Raw genomic sequence first — 22,252 nt, forward strand, 5'->3', positions numbered from 1 at the left:
AGAAATGGTAGAATGGTTGATAGTGCAAAATAAGATAAAACTAACCAAGGTGTCAGAACCGAAGGATCTAACAGAATGGAGGTCAGCAGGGTATAAACTTACAACCTCCCAGGGTTGGTACCAGCCAAATTATAATAATAACCGTCAGCCACCCTTCCTAAGTATTACTCCCGGAATAGGAAATCCTGAAGGCATAATATGCCTAGTGAGTAATGAGACTAAAGGACCAGAAATGGGACACAGCAAGTGTTTCCAAATGACTAAATGGCAAGCCATAACAAATCTCCCTGACGGGAGAAAGATAGCAACCATTAAATGGATGATGGTCCATAATAAGGCCTCAGGTGAAGGGTGGGACGGGGAGACCACTTGAGTATGGATGGCACGAAAGGACCAAAGGCTGACTTCTTATAATTGCACGTACTTTATTTGTGGCCATAAAGCCTACCCATGGTTACCAGCCAATTGGACAGGGTCCTGTTACCTAGGATATGTGGTACCCTTTATTAGGGCAACAAAGACTCGAAGGAATGCCTATGGAAGTGAGACTTAAACGGGATTTGACATGGTTAAATGGAATATTCAAGGTAATGATACCACCCTATGGAATAGCATCAATCGAATGGCAATTACGGGAACTGGCTAATTTAATAGAATCAGTAGCCAACGCAACTTCCCAAGCCTTCGTAGGGGTGAATGACAAAATGGTAGCCATTCGAACAGTGGCTCTCTAAAATCGTATGGCCTTAGATTATCTCCTAGCCGAAGAAGGAGGGACATGTGCGTTAATTGGTGAAGAATGCTGTACGTATATCCCAGATATAAGTCAGAAGAGATCAGCAGTCTAGCTGAATATATTAGAAAAAAGGTAATAGAGTACAAACAAACGATTGGCCAGGACGGTCCCACCTTGTGGGATTGGGTATCGGGATGGTTGGGATCCCTCGGGAGATCTTTGGTACAGGGCTTGATCATATTCTTGCTGATAGTCTTCGCCATATATCTTTTGTTTGTCTTGGTTAAGTGTTGCTGTGCCAGGTTGGGAAAAACAGTGTTACCAACCGAGACCACTGCTAGGGTTATGGTAGCAACAACTACTGAAGGTTCTCGTGTGGAAATGGAAATAGAAAGATTGTGCAAGATTAGAATGGATTAAGTTGTCGTTGTGAAGGACAAAAGGGGGGTAATGTGGAAATGTATTTTTTTTAAGTTGCATTGCACTGTTTTTTGTATCCTTTTTGCCATAAAAAAAAAACTGGAGTCCAGGACTTGCTAGAAACTTCTGCAACAGACAGTCTGTTTGCATAAACATGCTAACCCTGACTGGAACTGCTGATAGCTGATTAATAGCCACCAAACATTAAAACTGTCTTGCTGAGATAAGTACCACCCATTGTGCTCCCTGGTATAGTCTGTCGCTATACCAGACCTTAGAAGGACTGGATAAAGTTTGTAAAGATGCAACACCAATTCACCTCCTGAGAGATACTCAAATTACCAGCCATTATCTCTTGTACAGAACTCATCCATAATATGCAAGAAGCCAAGTACCCAATCAACCATTATGAAAACCATGGGCCCAAATAACAGGCCAGGAAACTGGACAATCCTAAAACAATGAAAAGTCAGTAATAGCACATTATCACACCCTAATCGAGTCATTGCTGTCTGGCCCACCAAAATCACTCAAGAGACATTTGAGAAAAATGTAAAGACAAGGATGTGGTAATCATTAACTCTATCTGTTTTCACTGGCTGCAAAGGCAGATCCAATACACAGGATGGAACCATAACTTGTTTTTTTACTGTATAAATACTTTGTGAAACAGTATCATTTTGGGAGTTGTCACTTAGCCTTTGACTGAGTGAGACTCTTCCTTGCAGCAAGTAAAAATTAAAGGAACATCTATCTACCAGAGCTGATTGTGTTACAGTCGTGTATTGAGAGTTGTGATTTCGACAGTTACTTCTTGGAGGTTCCACCAAGATCGCTTACTCTCTACCCTGTGAGTAAACAGATGCCAGCATAGTGCCTCTTCAGTGAAAGGCTTCACCGACCAGAATAAGGTGAGCCTTTTGCTCACAAGAGGTCTCTTTACTGTTGAATCGCATATGTAATCTGTTGTCCACAGTAGAGGTACGGCGATCTACAAGACTCGACATTTAAGAGCTAAAGTTATTTTTGTAATCATTTCCTTCTCAGCTTGTAGGCAGAAGGGATCTGATCCTGAAAATATTCGATCTGGAATCAGCCCAGGGACATTTTCATTAGGAAAAGGTAAAAAAAGAGCGCTATCGATCGATGATCCTTGTGTGATAGGATCAGGGTCCTTATGCGATAGGACCAAAGGGAATTATCCTTGTTTGATAGGATGATACAAGTCCCCAAAAGGAAAATTCCTTGTGCGATAGGACTGCCTTAGAAGGGAAGGGTCCTTGTGCGATAGGACCATAAATTTTATTAAGATAAGTTATGGACTCTGTCTGTAGTGGCATACAACACAGACTGAGAATTGATTATTTGTTTAGATAGAGTTTAAGGCTATGATTTGTATACCCGCGTGAATGTTGATTCTCCTAGCTGTCTTTGTTATACTGTTGTGTTCAATACTTTTGTGCGACATTGCAATTAGAGAAACGGGAAGAGTCACTAGGGAAAACTGTGATTCGAAAAAAAAAACCAAGGATTGATTGAGGAAAGAAACAGTGACTGATTGATCAACTACAGTTGGTTCGTGTCAACATATCTCACACACCCAGACTGAGACCGAATTAAGAGCCTTTTCAGGCCACGTGATGGCCAGGAGAAGTGGGCGTAGAGAACTCGGTTGACCGAAAGGATTGAGAGATCAGAAACTGTGAAAAATCTTAATCATCCAGAATGGGTGCCGGAGCAAGTAAACCACCACCAAAGGGCACACCAGCCTATTTTATGCTCCAGAATTGTGGTCAGTCTTCAATTGACCACCTAAAAAAGTGTAAAATGGTGTCGAAATCTCGACACCGCCCCGCGGGAGCACGGCTGCCGCCAGTCAGTGTACCTGACAGCTTCAGGAGGCGGGAAGCTGCCAGCGGCTGGGCGATGTGGCTGCTCTTAAAGGGGGAGGGCGCACTACCACAGCCGCCATTTTGTTTTAATTGTTGGCCGACTCCGGAGTCGGCCCGACAATAATGGCCGCTGGTTTGGCCGGGCCGTCAACAGGCAACCCAGCACCCTCTCTTGGATGCTAGGCTGCTGGCCCGGCTGAACCCCTCCCTGGTAGCCCAGTGGGCTCTACTTTGGCCTCTCAACGTCCCTTCCCTTTGACTCACGCCGGGCGGTAAATATCCAGTTAATTCAAAGTGCCCTCACCAATTTCCTGCTGAGGGCAATTTCGGCCCCACAATTTTTTTCACAAATGATAATCTACAATCCTACATCACAACAGTGACTACACTTCAAAATGCTTCAATTGGCTGTGAAACGCTTTGGGACAAGTCTTTTTTTTCTTTCACAAAGCAATTACCACTAAACCAAAATGTCCAGGTTAGGCTGGCTTTTCCAATGTTGTAAGATGGTCATAGTCAGCAGAGAGTGAGGAGCGATGGAGTTGAGGAATCGAAGCTACGTGTTTAATTTATCATTTGTCTAAGTATTAAGAGCATAGTAGCCTTTTAGTAAATAAATAGACCCAAGAAGCTAAATAGCAAAATAAACTAAGTGGAGGAAACGCACAGTAAACTGATCTAATTTGCATTAAATAAGTATCTGCTATACATAATAATCAGTAATTCATTACTAATTAATTTCAAATCAAACTATTGCATCAACTAATTAATAGCTGACCTCAAGTGATTCTATTAGGTCTAGATATAGATTACTGCTAATTAACAAATTAATAAAGATTAGAGCGGGCAGTGCAGGTTGTGTTGGAACTGTAATATGCAAAGATTATGGACAATGAGAATGTCCCAAATTGTTACATCTGCAGTTAATATCTCTGGCTTGAGACTCCAGCTCAAAGTCTTTGAGCTGGAATGCAAGTTAGAGATACTCTGACACAAGTGAGGGGGGAGGAATTTTTGGATAGCTTTCTCCAGAATACAGTCACACCTCAGAGGAAAGCACAGGTACAGGAAGGGGAGAATGTGACTGGAAGTCAGCAGGGTAATGGGAACCAAGAGGAGATAGAGGTGGAGGTCCTACAGACACCGGTCCTGTCCAATAGATACAACGTACTTGCTAACTGTGAGGATAAGGATGCAGGCTGCGTGATAGATAACCAGAATGCTAACCAAGGCACCGTGGAACAGCAGGCAGGGAAGTAGGGCTGGGGGGGTGGGGTGGGGGAGGGGGAGGAGGAGCACAATAGGAAAAGTTATAGTCATTGGGGATTCAACAATTAAAAGAATAGACAGTGTCCTCTGTAATCCCAACCAAGAGTCCAGTAGAGAGTGTGTTGCCTACTTGGTGCAATGGTAAAGGATATCTCTGAGCAACTGTAGAGGAACTTGGAAAGGAAGGGGAAAGATCTAGTTGTCATGGTCCATGTTAGGACCAATGACAAAGGGAAGAGAAGCCAGGAGGTCCTGCTCAAGCATTATCAGAAGTTAGTAACCAAACTAAAAAAACAGGACGTTAACGGGTGGTAATCTCAGGATTACTACCCGAGCCACATGCTAATTGGAATAGGATTAGGCAGATCAGGAAAGTGACAGCGTGGTTGAAAGACTGGTAAGGGAAGGAGGGGGTTCCATTTCATCAGACACTAGCACCAATACTGGGACAGGAAGGATCTGTACCACTGGGACGGGCTCTACCTGAACCAGAGTGAGACCAATGTCTGAGTGGAAAGAAGTAATTAGGCTGTTGATAGGACTTTAAACTAGTAAGACAGGGGAAGGGATCTGGTCAAAATAACACAAGTGCAACGATAAAACCAATCGGGAGATGAAAGTAAAGCTCAAACCAAGGCAAGGAACAAAGTAACAAACGGTCAGGGGACAAATAAAGTTATAATACAAAAGCATAACTGGACTGTTAAGAACAAAAATTACAGACAAATTAAACTGCCTGTACACAGCATCCAAAATGCAACGGGGAAACTGCAGGCAATCCTCCGTAGTGAGGAACCAGATGTAGTAGGAATAATTGAAACATGGCTACATAAAGAACAGGACTGGCAACTAAATATTGCAGGTTATAATAGAATCAGAAAGGATAGAGAAGGAAGAAGGGAGTGGAGTAGCTGTACTAATTAGAGATAACATAATGGCAGTCGATAACAAGGCTAGAAACAGAATCCATATGGATTGAAATAAAAGATAGGAAGCAGTCACGTAGGGGTATATTACAGACCACCTTGTGTGAAAATTAGGTAGAGGAAGAAATATGTAAGAAAATGTGTGAAATGGGTAAAGGACCTGGTGCTAGATTTTACACCTTTGTGCAGATCGGCCAAAAATGGGCGGTATTTCCGGCGTGGGTGGTGCAGATCGCCTGCTTGTTGCCCATTCTCAAAGTCCCTAGTCTCCATTTTTTGAAATTGGGCGTTACCGCGAGTGATATGAAATGGGCGGTAGCGTTAAATTTCTGACCTCCTGCCGTAAAGTGTCGCCATCCTTAGCAACGGCATGGCAACGCTAGATTCCCGCGATTCAGGAGGTCAAGGGTCATCATGACATGCGCAGAAGAGGAGACAGAAAAAGAGGGAGCTGAGAGGGAGTGAAGGAGTGTGTGGGTGTGGTGTGGCTGCTTTGGGAGGAAGGAGGGAGAGATTCGAGCTTTAAGCAAATTAGGAAATAAAAATTAACTGTTACCAGCCATATATTTGCCTGAATTTTGTGCTTATAAATGGAGGGAGGGGAGGAGGCGACACAGCACGCTGTGGAGACTGACGCTGGCGAGAGCAGTGAGCTGGGAGAGGAGCACATTGGAGGGCGCAAAAGAGCAAGGATGAGGCAAATGCCTCCCTTCTGCAGGTCGTCGAGTTACGCAGGGGTGATTTTACCCAGGGAGGGCGTGGGAAGCCCACCCCAAAGTCACTCAACCAAGAAACACCAGGACTGGTTTGATGAGAATGATCAGGAGATCCAAGAGCTAATAGATTACAAGCACAGAGCATTTCTGAGCCTAAAGCAACAACCCAACTCGGGAGCAGCAAAGCAACATTACAGACGGCTAAAGGCTGAGGTCCAACAAAAAACCCGGGACCTAAAGAACAGGTGGTGGATGGAGAAAGCACAGGAGATACAGCAGCTGGCCGACAGCCATGATGTACGAGGATTCCTCATCGCAGTCAAGGCCACCTATGGGCCAAACACCCAAGGCCCCACCCCACTGCTGGCCAAGAACGGGGAAACACTCATCAAGGACACCGAGGCAGTCAGGGCCGGCTGGAAGGAGCACTTAAGAGATCTCCTCAAATTGAGACTCTGCCTTTGACTCGAGTGTTCTCGACTCCATCTCGCAGCATGCTACCTGCCACCACCTCAGTAAGACCCCAGCACTGCACGAGGTAGAAAAAGCCGTAAGACAACTCAAGAACAATAAGGCTACGGGAGCGGATGGAATCCCCGCTGAGGCACTAAAGTATGGTGGAGAGGCACTGTTGTCATGAATAGATGACCTCATCTCTCTGATCTGGAGGGAGGAGAGCATGCCGGGAGATCTCAGAGATGGTGTGATCGTGACCATCTTTAAAAAAGGGGACAAGTCCGACTGCAGCAACTACAGAGGAATCTCCCTGCTATCAGCCACTGGGAAAGTTGTCGCTAGAGTCCTCCTCAACCATCTTCTCCCTGTGGCTGAGGAGTTCCTCCCGGAGTCAGTGCAGATTTCGTCTCGTACAGGGCACAATGGACATGATTTTTGCAGCGCGACAGCTGCAGGAAAAATGCAGGGAACAATGCCAGCCCTTATACATTGCCTTCTTCGACCTTACAAAGGCCTTTGACACCGTCAACCACGAGGGTCTATGGAGCGTCTTCCTCCGTTTTGGATGCCCCCAAAAGTTTGTCACCATCCTCTGCCTGCTTCTCGACGACATGCAGGCCGTGATCCTTACCAACTGATCACAGACCCAATCCACGTCCGGACCGGGGTCAAACAGGGCTGCGTCATCGCCCCAACCCTCATCAATCTTCCTCGCTGCCATGCTCCACCTCAGTCAACAAGCTCGCCGCTGGAGTGGAACTAAACTACAGAACCAGTGGGAAACTGTTCAACCTTCGCCGTCTCCAGGCCAGGTCCAAGACCAACCCAACCTCTGTCGTCGAGCTACAATATGCAGATGCCGTCTGCGTCTGTGCACAGAGGCTGAACTCCAGGACACAGTCGACGTATTTACTGAGGCATACGAAAGCATGGGCCTTATGCTAAACATCCATAAGACAAAGGTCCTCCACCAGCCTGTCCTCGTTGCACAGCACTGCCCCCCAGTCATCAAGTTCCACGGTGCAGCCCTGGACAACGTGGACCATTTCCCATACCTCGGGAGCATCTTATCAACAAGAGCAGACATTGATGACGAGATTCAACACCGCCTCCAGTGCGCCAGTGCAGCCTTCGGCCACCTGAGGAAAAGAGTGTTTGAAGACCAGGCCCTCAAATCTGCCACCAAGCTCATAGTCTACAGGGCTGTAGTAATGCCCGCCTTCCTGTAAGGCTCAGACGTGGACCATGTACAGTAGACATCTCAAGTCACTAGAGAAATACCACCAACTATGTCTCCGCAAAATCCTACAAATCCCCTGGGAGGACAGACGCACCAACATTGGCGTCCTCAACCAGGCCAACATCCCCAGCATTGAAGCACTGAGCACACTTGATCAGCTCCGCTGGGCAGGCCATATCGTCCGCATACCAGACACGAGACTCCCAAAGCAATCGTTCTACTCGGAACTCCTTCATGGCAAACGAGCCAAAGGTGGGCAGAGGAAACGTTACAAGGACACCCTCAAAGCCTCCCTGATAAAGTGCAACATCCCCACCACCTGGGAGCCCCTGGCCAAAGACCGCCCTAAGTGGTGGAAGTGCATCCAGGAGGGCGCTGAGCACCTCGCGTCTCATCGCCGAGAGCATGCAGAAATCAAGCGCAGGGAGTGGAAAGAGCATGCGGCAAATCTGCCCCACCCTCCCTTACCCTCAACGACGATCTGCCTCACCTGTGACATGGACTGTGGCTCTCATATTGGACTGTTCAGCCACCTAAAGACTCATTTTAAGAGTGGAAACAAGTCTTCCTCGATTCCGAGGAAGGAGGGAGAGTTTTGAGCTTTAAGCAAATTGGGAAAAAAAAAAAGAGTTGTTACCAGCCAGATATTTGCCCGAATTTGCTGCCTATAACAGAGGGAGAGGAGGAGGCGACACAGCACACTATGGAGACTGATGCTGGTGAGAGCAGTGAGCTGGGAGAGGAGCACATTGGAGGGCGCAAAAGAGCAAGGAGGTTCGCCGACGAGGCAAATGACTCCCTCCTGCAGGAGGTCGAGTTATGCTGGTGTAATTTTACACAAGGAGGGCGTGGGAAGCCCATCCCAAAGGCCTACCAGAAGATATGGACCGAGATAGCTGAGGTGGTCTCGTCGGCGACCAACGAGGTGCGTGAGGGCAACCAATGCCGCAAACGATGGAATGACCTTGTCGGATCCACAAGAGTAAGTATTACATTGATTTACATGTACTTATGTATTTATATAATTTGATTTGTAAGAGTCATGAGTGACTATCAGATGTGAGGTCTTTCACTTTTACCAGTCACGGTGTACGTCTTTAGATAAAGAATGATAATTATCATAATAATCATGATTACATCTGTCAGTTATGTGTTGGTATCAGTCTCTGTGACAGTACCTAGCAACGATATCACACAATGATCTCATGCCATTTCATCCTGTTACCTTTTACAGAAGAAGCTATCGACGATGAGGTCTGTGCAGAAGCGAACGGGTGTGGGGGTCACCAGTCCCTAGCGATATCACTGAGATGGAGGAGCTTGTGGGGAAGCACCCCCGGATGGCCATGCAAGCATCTGCAGACCTTGAAGTGATGTGATGGGAGTAAAGTCAATAGATGCCAGACCCACTCATATGCGAACAATCATATATGATAGATGATTTCTAAAATTGTCCTATCAATAATGCTGGCCTAATGAAAATCATTGCAATACAGAATGTGTTGATGATCATGAAATATGATGTCGGTGATGATTTTGAGAGCGGTGGTGCTTTTGTCGTGCATATGCTGTGTGTAGCACTGGAATCACCTTGTGACCCTAGCACCCCCTTCTCCTCTAATAACCTCATTTGTGTTTTGCAGCTCAGCCAGCAGTGCGGCCCCAGGCAAGACCAGAGGCCAGAAGGTGGGGGCGCGGGGCCGGACTCACCGGATGATCCAACATCTGGTGCTGAGAAGTTCCGATTCTCGCCCATCAATCCGCTGGGTCTGTTCTCTACGGATGAGTGTGCGGACTTCGAGGAACCTGCATCGCCACGCTCCAGAAGCCATTCTATCCCAAGGCGATCTGGTGCTCCTCCGGCCATTCCCACCTCCACTCTGGAGGTACAGGGCCCAAGCACCTCGCCACAGGGCACGCCATTTGTCCCCAGGACGGCGCCGACCCCGCGCAGGTTTCGTGGACGCAGCAGATCTGTTCCACGAGTGCCACGAGAGCGAAGAGATGGTACAGTTGTCCAGGAGTACTGTATAGACATTGGTGACCAGCTCCTCGTTGCATTGGGGGGAATATCCTGACAGCTGGCCACCATGACGGAGTATGTTTTGCGGATAGCGGAGGCGATAGCCAGGAACACTGCTGGCACAGGCCTCCCAGTGGTCCCGGAGCGCAGCACTCCACCCCTAGGTTCCGCACCACCACTGCCAACGACAGATGAGAGGCAGGACCAAGATCCTGTTTCTGGATCCAAGAATGTTCCCACCTCGGCACCCCCTGCTCCTGTATCTGTCCAACCACTGCCTCTGCCTTCATCCCCACCAATGAGGCACCACCTGAGGAGCTCTTCGGCAGGCGGCGTGGAGCGAGGAGGGGAAGGGGTAGAGGTGGGGAGAAGAGGTAGAGGGGGGGGGAAGGATAGTGAGGTGCATGTCCGCAGGTGATGGCTGTGTTTTATCTCCATCTGGGTGTATGCAATTTGTTGTAATATATGGGGGGATGGGGGCCACCCTCCTGCTTTGCCTTTGTATTCGGTGTTGCTGGACATGTTGACGATTTGATTGATGTCAATGGTCGAAAAAGTGGAGTGTGGGCGGGGGTGGGGTGTTTTTGCCCGTGATACTTATGATTTCCGATCAATGGTCGTATTAAATGTTTTTTTATTCAACATAATCTTGTTGCGCATTCTCTCAGATAGCTGGACCGTTGCACACTGGTTATTCCTTAACATGAAAAGGGTTAAATAAAACTTAACTTCAATCAATTTAAACTTTAACTGGCACCAAGGTGATGCCCACCATTGATGTCTGAGCTGCACACACACAGCAGTGTGTCAGCGTTGTCACTCACAGCAACGTTCTTTCAGGCTAATCGTTCAGATATCAGCTCCTCACGCAAGAGTCTTGCAGCTATGTAGCCACCACGGGCCCTTTCCTGCGGTCTGGAGGGGGTCGTGTCCATGGTTGCATAGTCAGCCTGATTGTCTGGCCCTAGCTCAACGTCCAGCCCCTCATCCTCTTCCACTCTCTCCTGAGGTGGACCATCAGGCCCTTCTGGCAATTCTAGGCCCCTCCTGATAGCCAGGTTGTGCAGCATGGAACACAACCACGAATTTAGCTACTTGCTCAGGGTTGTATTGTAGCTCCCCTCCTGAGTGGTCCAGAATCTGAAGCGCTGCTTAAGCACAGTAATTGTTTTCTGGACCACATTGCGTGTGTCTCTGTGGCTCTGGTTGTATCGCTTCTCGGCCTCGGTGTGGGTGTCACGCAGTGGGGGGGAGGGTCATCAGCCAGGTGGCTAGGCCATATCAGTTGTCACCAAGCATCCAGCATTGTCCTTGTGGCGGACTCTTAAACATGTCAGAGACAGCGCTCCCACGCAGGATGTGAGCCTCATTGAAGCTGCCTGGACATTTGGCATTCACTGCCATTATGATCTGGTTGTGGTCGACAACTAAGTTGGACCTTCAGGGAGTGAAATCCTGTTCTGTTACGAAAAAGCTCTGGGTTCTGAGAAGGTCCCCACATGGCGATGTGAATGCACTGTATTGCTCCCTGCACCCTGGGGAACTTACAAATGCGGTAGAATGCTCCAGCCCCGTCAGTCTGAGCCTCCGTGGTCATGGGGAAGCTGATAAAGTTCATCCTCTGCACGTACAGGGCCTCAGTGACCTGTCTAATGCAGCGATGTGTGGCATGGTGAGACAGAGGGGAAATCTCGACTGCAAAAGGAACGGGACGCGTAGAAAGACAGTGCCGCGGTGACCTTGACTTTGACCGACACTGATGTCCTGATGGCAGGCTGCATATCTGGCCTGAAGAGCTCACATATTTCATTGATCACCACCTTGTGGAAGTGTAATCTCCGAAGGCAGGTGTGCTCGGACACGTCGAAGTAAGACCTCTTCTCCCTGTATGTGTGGGGTCTGTGACCTCCTCCTCATTCTGGCACGTCTTAAATTGGGCACATAAACTTGTATAGAAATGTTACTGAGACCACACTTGGAGTACTGTGCACCATTCTGTTCTCCATATTATAAAAAGGATATAGAGGTATTAGAGAAGGTGCAAAAAAGATTTACTAATATGATACCAGAACTGAGAGGTTATACCCAAGCAAGAAAGACTTAACAAGTTGGGGCTCTTTTCTCTAGTAAAGAGAGGAGTGAGGGGTGATCTGATAAAGGTCTTTAAGATTATGAAAGGGTAAGATGTAGAGAAGATCTTTTCACTTACACCAGTCGCGAATAAATCCAATACGGAATTCAGGAGCAACTTCTTTATCCAGAGAGTGGTTAGAATGCAGAACTCCCTACAACAAAGGGTAATTGAGGCCACTAGCGTGGATGCACTTAAGGGGAAGCTAGATAAACACATGATTAAGAACGGAATAGAAGGATATGTTGATGGAGTTGGATGAAGTTGGGTGGGAGGAGACTTGTGTAGAGCATAAACACTGGCACAGATCTGTTGGGCCAAATGGCCTGTTTCTGTGCTGTAAATACTACTATGTATGTACTACGTAATGGTCTTACAAGAAAATATTTGGGCACCAGAACAAATTGGATCCTATAGTGGAGCTTATACAATTAGGAGGACAACGGGGGGCCTGCATGAATATGAGTCTCTGTCCCAGAAATACCTTCTATAAGATTTTGAGATTTTAGGGCATGAGTAGAACATATGGATTAAAGCCCTACACCACTAGCACAGGTCAGCAGGTGTGCCATCTATCTCAAATTCAAGAGGTACAATAAACACCTGCTATTAAACTGAAGGAGTATAAATCAGACATAGAAATCCACCCGACAGGTGCAGTCTCAAATCTATTTCCAGGAACAGTTGGAATCACCCAAATCTAAAATTCCAGGGGGCCAAAATTGCCTGCTGCCCGAAATAAGGTGCACCTACCTTTTTCGATGTGTTCTAGCCGCCCTAATGCATGGGGCAGCCTAACTATCGAAATTCAGCACTTATGGGATTTTTTTGGAGCGGGGTGGAAGTGGCCTCATCACGGGGGCAGAAATGGGGGCGGGCAGAGTAACCGAGGCTGTCAGTCATCAGCGCCGCGCTGGCGCGTCACAACGTCTCTTCCCTTCAGTTAAAGGGGAGGGCCATTGCAAACTCTGCAGCCACTTTAGTGGCAAACACTGGGCCACGGGGTTTCAGCTGGGCCAGCGGCCTGGCACACAAGAGGGGTGCCAGGCTGCCTGTTGGTGGCCCCGCCGAACCCGGGGGCACCTCCCTTTTAACCGCGGGGCAATTCCAGGAAAGGGGCAATTTCGGGAAAGGGGCCCTGCCAGTCGGTAAGGGGCAGGCGCGTGCACGCCGTGGCAGGAAAACGGGTGGAGCGATCCCGGATACCGCTCCAAAACTGAGGATTTCTTTGAAGCGGGGCGGAAGTAGTCTCATCATGGGGGTGATGCGGAGTGGCCGTCACTCATGGGGCGGAAGTGGAGGCAGGCGGAGTAGCCAACCCATGGCAACCGTTTTCAGGCGGTTAGAGGCCTTATCAGAAGGGGCAATTTCGGTCCCCAGGTCTCAAGCCAAAGTGAAATAAAGTCTTAGAGCATATTACAACAACAGTATAATAACTTGCATTCATGTAGTTCCTTTAATATACAAAATGTCCCAAGGTGCTTTACAGAGTAACAATGAGAGGAATGACATAGGGCTAGACTTTCCCTAAAGCCCCTCAACGCCAGATTGCCGCCCAGAAAAAAAACGCTAATGTTCTGCAACTAAACGCTGGTGAAAATTTCCATAATTAAGGTTAAAAAAATAACGCGAGAAAATATTCTCGGCGACTGAATGCGAAACTAGGTGAAATGGGTGGTGCTTACCGGAATGGACAGTAAGTACTAAAATTTAGTCCGAGGCTGCGGTTGGGCCTAGGGTGGGGGGAAAACTCAAAATATTTTTTCAATTAAACAAAAAAATAAAAAGTTACAAAACATTCTCAAGACACTTAACGTAATGGCCGTTTTAGACTTTTAAAAATAATTTTTAAAAACCCTTTAACTTGCCTTTCTTTGCAGGGTACTCACCTAACGCCCTGTTCCAGCAGCTTTTCGTGGGAGATTTCCTCGGCAGTTTGTACGGGTCCTCCACTGAGGCAAAACTTAGATCCTGGCGGTTTTCTCAGCGGTGCACATGGGTGGTTTGCTACCCGGCGGTCTTCTCAAAATGTGGGCAGAACTCTTTAAAAAATAAAGAGGAAACTTTCGCCGTGCGGTTTTTATCAAAAAACAGCTGTACCGCCGAGAAAAACGCCGAAAATGAAGGCGAAAGTCTAGCCCATCAAGTCATGGGAAAGTTTGGTAGAAGTGAGATTAAAAAGTGAGCAGTAACAAAGACAGTAATGAAGTTATACATACGGCGCGCCACTGCTTTAAATCTAACACAGGGTCGTCAATGTACACAATCAAAAAATAATCAAAGTTTAAAAACACAAGAAAAATGTGTAGTATTTAGAAATCTTTATGAAAAAGAGTACTTCATTACAAGATTCCCTCTTTAAAAAGAGCTCTTGCCAGCATATTAAAGAATGTTTGGAACATACGTCAAGGGTACTTTGTGACTCCACCAGATTTTAGACTCGTCACAACTCAAACCTTTTCAATTTGATTTCCTAATAATCTAAATTGCACAATTTCCATGGCTATAATATCCTTTCAAGTGCTCCAAACTGCACACAATACTCCAACTGTGTCCTAACCAATGTATTTTACAGATTCAACATGCCCTCCTTGCTTTTGGCATTCAACATCCTTATACATAAAGTTTAAAATCCCATTTGCCGTTTGTATAACATTTTCCATCTTCAATCCCAAAGATTTGTGTATCTGTATCCATAGACTTCCCTGTTTCTCCACTTCATTAAGAACATTAACATTTAATATATTTCCATTCTCTTTTATTCTTCCTTAAATGTACTACTTAACATTTATTTATATTAAATTGTATTTGTCACATATCTGCCCACTTACCCCAAATGATCCATGTTCACCTGTCGTTTTAATCATTGTTGAGGGTCATACATAAATATTAGCCATTTAGGTGACATAGCAAATAAAAGCTGAATACCTATGGATTTATTGCCTAGTAAGCGTCAACAACAACTTTCATTTATATACCTGTGTGCCTTTAACATAGTAAAATATCCCAAGGCGCTTCCATAGGAGCATTAACAAGATGCGATATTAGGACAGGTGACCAAAAGCTTGTTCAAAGTAGTAGGTTTTAAGAAGGGTCTTAAATAAGATGAGAGATTTAGAGAAGCAGAGAGGTTTAGGGAGGGAATTTCAGAGCTTAGGGCCTGGGCAGCTGAAGGCATGGCCCCCAATGGTGGAGCGATTAAAATCAGGGATGCACAAGAGGCCAGAATTGGAAGAGCACAGAATTGGAAGAGCGCAGAGATTTCCGAGGGTTGTAGGGCTGGAGGAGGTTACAGAGATAGGGAGGGGAGTGGCCATGGAGAGAACTGAAAACAAGGATGAGAATTTTAAAATTGAGTTGTTGTCAGACAGGAGCAAATGTAAGTCAGCAAACACAGGGGTGATGGGTGAATGGGACTTGGTGTGAGTTAGGATAGCGGCAGCAGAGTTTTGGATGAGCTCAACTTCATGGAGGGTGGAAGATGGAAGGCCGGCCAGGAGAGTCTTGTATCAAATATAGAGGTACAAAAGGCATGGATGAGGCTTTCAGCAGCAGGTGTGGAAACGGGCAATGTTACGGAGGTGAAAGTAGGCAGTCTTAATGATGGAGCGAGCGGATATAGAGTTGGAAGCTCATCTCAGGGTCAAATAGGATGTCAAGGTTGTGAATGGTCTGGGTCAGCCTCAGACAGTGGCCAGGGAGAGGTTTGGAGTCGGTAGTTAGGGAATGAAGTTTGTGGTGGGGACCGAAGACAATGGAATCGGTCTTCCCAATATTCTGCAACTGCGCCACACATTTGGAGTGGCTGCATACTTTGTGGTTCTTGGTTCCATTCATGTCACTTCTGGATGACACTTCCTTTAAAAAACATTTTTTGCAAAGAAACGAAAGAAGTAGTAGTGAAAAAATAATGGTGAAAGAACAAAAGGTGGTACTGTACTGAGCTGTCATATTTGGCTTTGACTAAACTATGGGGAATTAGCCAATGGCCACAAAAAGCAAACTGTATACATTTAACCTTTGAACATGACTGCAGGAAAGCTTTATCTAGGTAAAGTCAAAGGCATCCTTGGAGCAGCTTTACAAGTTTAAATCCTGCGTGGTTTTTTTGTCAGCAAACAGAAGTGGGAAATGCTGATGTCAGCGTGAAAATCTGATGGTTAGCCATGTACTCAATAGAATAATTCGAGTCAGTACAGTTTTAGCATACCAATATTCCAAAAGGTCCCTGAATAATATGACCACTTGCCTTAAAGTCTCTCATTGCCATCACATTAGACTCATGCCAGTACTAAAATTATACAGAATACAGTTGCATTGCAGCTTCTGGTTTGTCACAAATACCATTTAAGAGCTGTTTGAATGGTCAGCTCTATGTTATATTGTATCCCTGCATTGCTCAGTACTCAAGCAATCACACTTCAACAGAAGGGCTGAGCTCTGCTCGCCAGCTTCTGACGCTGAATAAAATTCTTTTTTTTTTTATATAGAATTACATAGGATATACAGCACAGAAACAGGGCATTCAGCCCAACCAGCCCATGCTGGCGTTTATGCTGCACTTAAGCCTCCTCCTGTCTTTCCTCATCTAACTGTGTCACCATAACCCTCTATTCTTTTCTCCCTCATATGCTTATCTAGTTTCCCTTTTAAATGCATCTAAACTATTCACTTTAACCACTCCCTGTGATAGCGAGTTCCACATTCTCACCACTCTTTGGGTAAAGAAGTGTCTTCTGAATTCCCTATTGGATTCCTTAGTGACTATCTTGTAATGATGGCCTCGATTTCTGCCCTTCCCCACAAGTGGAAACATTGTCTCGGTATCTACCTTATCAAAACCTTTCATAATTTTAAAGACCTCTAATAGGTTATCCCTCGTCCTTCTCTTTTCAAGCTTGTTCATCCTGTCCTGATATGTATAACCTCGCATTTCTGGTATCATCCATGTAAAATCATCTTTCCACCCTCTCCAGTGCCACTATATCCTTTTTAGAATATGGCGACCAGAATTATACACAGTACTCAAAGTGCTGTCTAATCAAAGTTCGATACAAGTTTAGCATAATCACTCTACTTTTCAATTCTATCCCTCTAGAAATAAACTCAAGTGCTTGGTTTGCTATTTTTTTTTTTTTTTTTAAATGGCCTTATTTACCTCTGTCGCTACTTTTAGTGATTTGTGTCTTTGTACTCAGAGATCCTTTTGCTGTTCTACCCCATTTAGATTCAGATTTTCCAAGTAATGGGCTCAAAATTGGTCCACTCATTTTTTCGGCGCACTCACCAGAGATGCGGCAACTTTGTGGGTTGAAAACGGCACCAAAATGATTTCTCCGGATTCTGGCCACTCTGTGGCCTCTCCCATGGCTTGGCGCAGCGTGGTCTGTTGATTAGGGGGCAGAGCTAAGGCCCTGCGCGAAAAACAGTGCCGGCAGCTCTCCGCATTTGCACTGGAGTGTTCGCGCAGGCGCAGTAGCTCCCGTCGACGATGGTGATGATGATGCAGCGTGGACCTAATGCGTCCCGCCCCTATCCCAGGCCGAGTAGCTGCCGCACAGGCCGGCCTGCTGCCTTCCCAGGCTAAGGCGACAACAAACAGGTTGTTGTGGGAGAGAGTTTTGATCGGAGGAAGAAGAGGAGAGTTTTGATCCGGGGGGGGGGGGGGGGGGGGGGGGAGGAGGGTAACTTTAATGAGCTTACTTAAGACTTTCCTTTACCCTGTTGATGAAAATACTTTCCTACATAAGAACTACGAGCAAGAGGTACTTCTATTTTTTATTGAGATATTTTGAAAAATGTAAATATGTTTTGTCTCTTTACTTCTTTAATTTTTGTAGTTTAAGCTTCCATGAATGCTTCTGTTTTATAGTAAATTAACTGCAAAGTTTGTCATATGATGTCCTGTATAGCTGTTTGATCCCATTCACATTCTTTAGTCGTCATTAGTACCTACCTGCGCTGATTTCTTAACTCTCCACAAATGTTTTCTGTGCGGCCACAAGTGGCCACATACACTGACCTAAGTTAGTTTGGAGTAACTATTAGCTGTCTAAAGTGGCCTAAATGGCCAAAATGGGCGTAGATAGCTGGTAACGCCCCCTTTTGGAAAAAATACTAAACTAAACTAAAAACATCCCAACTAACTCACTTACACTGCCGCAAATTGAATGTGCAAAATGGGGATTTTTAAGATACTCGAGAAATCAAGTTGTTCCAAAAAAAAAAGAGCTCACTATTTTTCTCACCAAAATGTAATACCTTACATTTATCTGTGTTGAAATTCATGTGTCAATTATATGCCCATTATGCAAGCTTATTAATGTCGTCTTGTAATTTGTTGCAGTCCTCCTCAGTATTGACTATCCCCCACCCCGCCAAAAAAAAAAAAATTGGTGTCATCCGCAAATTTAGAAATTATGTTTTTGATTCCAAAGTCTAAATCATTAATATAAATTGTGAACAGTGATTCCAGCACTGATCCTTGTTGGACCCCACTTTCTACCTTCTGCACTCTGAATAGCTACCCTTTACCCCTACTCTCTGCTTCGGTCTTGAAGCCAGCTCCATTCTGTTACTTGTCCCCTGACTGCATTCTCTGACCTTATTCATTAGTGTATTATGTGGTACTTTATCGAAGGCCTTTTGGAAATCTAGATAAATTACATCTACGGCAGTAATCTCTCTCAGTTACCTCTTCAAAGTATTCAATGAGGTTGGTCAAGCAAGATTTCCCCTTTTGAAATCCGTGCTGACTATTCATTATTATATTTTTGGATTCTAGATGTTCTTCTATTTTTGCCTTTAATAGGGGTTCCATTATTTTTCGTACCATCGATGTTAAGCTGACTGACCAATAGCTCCCTGGACATGTTCTATCTCCCTTCTTAAACATAGGTATTACCTTAGCTATCTGCCAGTCCTCTGGCTCTACACCTTTTTCTAACAAATTATTAAATATGTGTAATAGTGTCTCGGCTATCTCTTCCCAAGATTCTTTTAAAATCCACGTGAGGTAATCCATCTGGACCAGGGGTTTTATCCTCCAAGTTGGATCAGCTTATTTAATATTTCTTCTCTATTTTAAATGCAGTTATATCATTTCTAATCTTATCTTCCGTTGTCATGTCCATCTGACCTGTCTCCCTGGTAAATACTGAAGCAAAGTAGTTATTTAATATTTCTGCCATTTCTCTGTCGTTGCCTGTGATGTCATCCTGACCATCTCCTAATGGCTCAATTCCCATCCTGACTTTCCTTTTTTCATTTATGTGCCTGTAGAATATTTTACTATTTTGTTTTATGTTCCTTGATAATTTAATTTCAGAGTTCCTCTTTGCCTTTCTAATTGTTTTTTTCACTTCTCCTAATCTCTTCATATTCTCCCCTGCTGTCCATGTACTTAGTGTTTGCCTCTTTCCTTACCCTCAATGTTTCCCTTTTGTCTTTATTCATCCATGGTGTCTCATTAGATTTTAGCTTGTTCTTATTTTTTTTTTTTTTAAAAAGAGGAATATATTTTTCCTGGACTCTGTTAAACACCATTTTAAATGTTTCCCATTGCTGTTCTACATCATTGTTTGCCAATATTGTTGTCCATTTTATTTTCCCAAGTTCGCAGCCCTCAAAATCAGCTTTCCTCCAATTTATTACCCTGGTCTTCGTCATACTTGTGTCCTTCTCAATTATTACCTTAAAGCATATTATATTATAGTCACTATTGCCTAAATGTTCCCCTACTTTTACTTCTCTTATCTGCTCTGGTTCATTCACCATTATTAGATCCAGTAACGAATCCTCCTTTGTTGGGTTTCTTAGATATTAGGTTAGAAAGGAGTCTTGTACAAATTGTAGAACTCCTTTCCCTCATCTCCTTTACCCACCTCTTCTGGCCAATAAATATTGGTGTAGTTGAAATCCCCCATGATTATTAGTCTATCATTTCCATAATTAGTTTGCATATTTTTTCCTCCACCTCCCTTCCACCATTAGGTGGTCTGTGAACTAACCCTATTAGTAGGATTGATCCTTTATTATATTTTATCTTGTCTTGAAGCCAGCTAGCTATCCATTCTGTTACTTGTCCCCTGACTCTGCATTCTCTGGCCTTATTCATTAGTCTATTATGTGGTATTATTAAATATTAATAAAATTATTAAACACTGAGTCAGTTTCCACATATACGCAGACGACATCCAGCTCTAACTCTCCACCACTTATGTCGATTCTTGCTTGGTACCTAAATTGTCAGATTGCTTGTCCGACATCCAGTACTGGATGAGCAGAAATTTTCTCCAATTAAATATTGGGAAGACTGAAGCCATTATCTTTGGTCCCTGCCACAAACTGCGTTCCCTAACCACTGACTCCAACCCTCTCCCCAGCATCAATCTGAGGGTGAAAAAGACTGCTGGCAAAGTAGGTGTCATATTTGACCCTGAAATGAGTTTCCAGCCACATATCCGCGGCATAACTAAAACCGTCTTTTTCCATCTCCGTAACATTGCCCGCCTCTGCCCCTGCCTCAGCTCTTCTGCTGCTGAAACCCTCATTCATGCCTTTATTACCTCTAGACTTGACTACTTCAACTCACTCCTGGCCGGCCTTCCACATTCCACACTACGTAAACTTGAAGTCATCCAAAACTCAGCAGCCCGGGTACTAACCCGCACCAAGTCAAGATCATCCATCACCCCTGTGCTTTCTGATCTACATTGGCTCCCAATTAAACAATGCCTCGATTTCAAAATTCTTAGCCTTGTTTACAAATTACTCCATGGACTTGTCTCTCCCTATCTTTGTACTCTTTTTCAGCCTCACAACCCCACAAGATGTCTGCAATCCTCAAATTTTGGCCTCTTGAGCATCCCTCAATATAACTGCTCAACCGTCGGTGGACGTGCCTTCATCTGTCTGGGTTCTAAGCTCTGGAACTTCCTAAACCTCTATGCCTCTCTTTCCTCCTTTAAGACGTTCCTTAAAACCTACCTCTTTAAACAAGCTTTTGGCCATCTGTCTTAATTTCTTCTGTGGCTCAGTGTCAAATTTATCTATTTGTCTGTAACACTTGTGAAGCGCCTAGGGATGTTATACTACGTTAAAGGCGCTATATAAATAAAAGTTATTATTTATCTGCTGCTTTTACAATGTCACCCAACATTTTTATAATTATTAAATTGCTTCAATGACGCAAGAATTATAGAGCTCAATTTTGGCCAGGAGTTGCTCCATTTTTTTGGGGAGTAACTTGATTTTTCTGGCGTAACTTAAAAATTCCCATTTTCCACAATCAATTTGCACCAGTGTAAGTGAGTTAGTTATGATTTTTTTTAGTTTAGTTTTTTTTTCTCAAAACATAGACACATAGAAAATAGGTGCAGGAGTAGGCCATTCGGCCCTTCGAGCCTGCACCGCCATTCAATAAGATCATGGCTGATCCTTTCCTCAGTACCCCTTTCCTGCTTTCTCTCCATATCCCTTGATCCCCTTAACCATAAGGGCCATATCTAACTCCCTCTTGAATATATAAAAGGGGGCATTACCAGCCACCTACGCCAGTTCTGCCCATTTAGGCAACTTTGGCCAGCTAATAGTTACTCCAAATCTACTTAGGCCAGTGTATGTGGCCACTTCAGAAAACCCTTGTGGACAGTTAAAGAAATCGGCGCAGATAGGTACATCGGAGGCCATTCGGCCTGGGAGAGGGGTGGGATGCGGAGAGGACCTGCCTGCACCTAAACTACCAAGCCTTACAAACCACCAAACCTTGCAAACAAAAAGTAATAAAAATTCAGTAAGAAATAAAAAATTGAAGTAAGTCCTACCTTCATCTTCAAACTCTGTCCGGGAAGGCAGTGGGCCGGCCAGTGCGGGAGGCCACTCGGCCAGGAATAGGGGCGGGCGGGCAGAACTGATAGAAATCATCCAGGCAGGAGCACTATCAGTTCTGCTGCCTGCCTGCCCCCCCCATCCCTGGCCGAGTGGCTTCCTGATGCAATTTCTAAGATTAAAGTGATTAAAGCTTCAAATCGATGCATTTACCAAAGTAGGGTTAAAGCTTTTCAATGTGGGTATTGAAATAAACATGCTACTTAAACTGTTCATGCACACACAGCTCCCTAATAAGCAATATATTTTCCAATTTGTCCATAAACAGGCATTTTCCAACAAAATGGAACTAAGCAGTCCATGCAATTGCCACTCCATACCCCTACTCAACATTTGGTCGGCATCGGGTCCCACACAGCGGCTACAGCAAGACATGGAGAGGCTGGGGGCAAGGAGCTATTGTGCATGTGCAGACGTCCCAGCACTGTTTTCAGCGCAGGAAGCTGGCCCCACCCCCGACTCAACTGGCTATGCTGCGTGACCACAGGGAGGAGGCTGGACAGCGGCCAAAGTGGGAAGGAGATTTTTCGACGCACTTCTGAACGGAGAAGAGCG

At 45.1% G+C, this 22,252-nt stretch overlaps 1 protein-coding gene across 1 annotated transcript in view; it reads right to left on the reverse strand.

Moving 5' to 3' along the window:
- Positions 1–22,252, reverse strand: part of LOC139266820 (low density lipoprotein receptor adapter protein 1-B-like) — a 183,588-nt gene that overhangs the window by 91,819 nt on the left and 69,517 nt on the right. The window lies entirely within an intron of this gene.

Source organism: Pristiophorus japonicus, chromosome 7 (assembly GCF_044704955.1).
Source record: "Pristiophorus japonicus isolate sPriJap1 chromosome 7, sPriJap1.hap1, whole genome shotgun sequence".
NCBI lineage: Eukaryota > Metazoa > Chordata > Chondrichthyes > Pristiophoridae > Pristiophorus > Pristiophorus japonicus.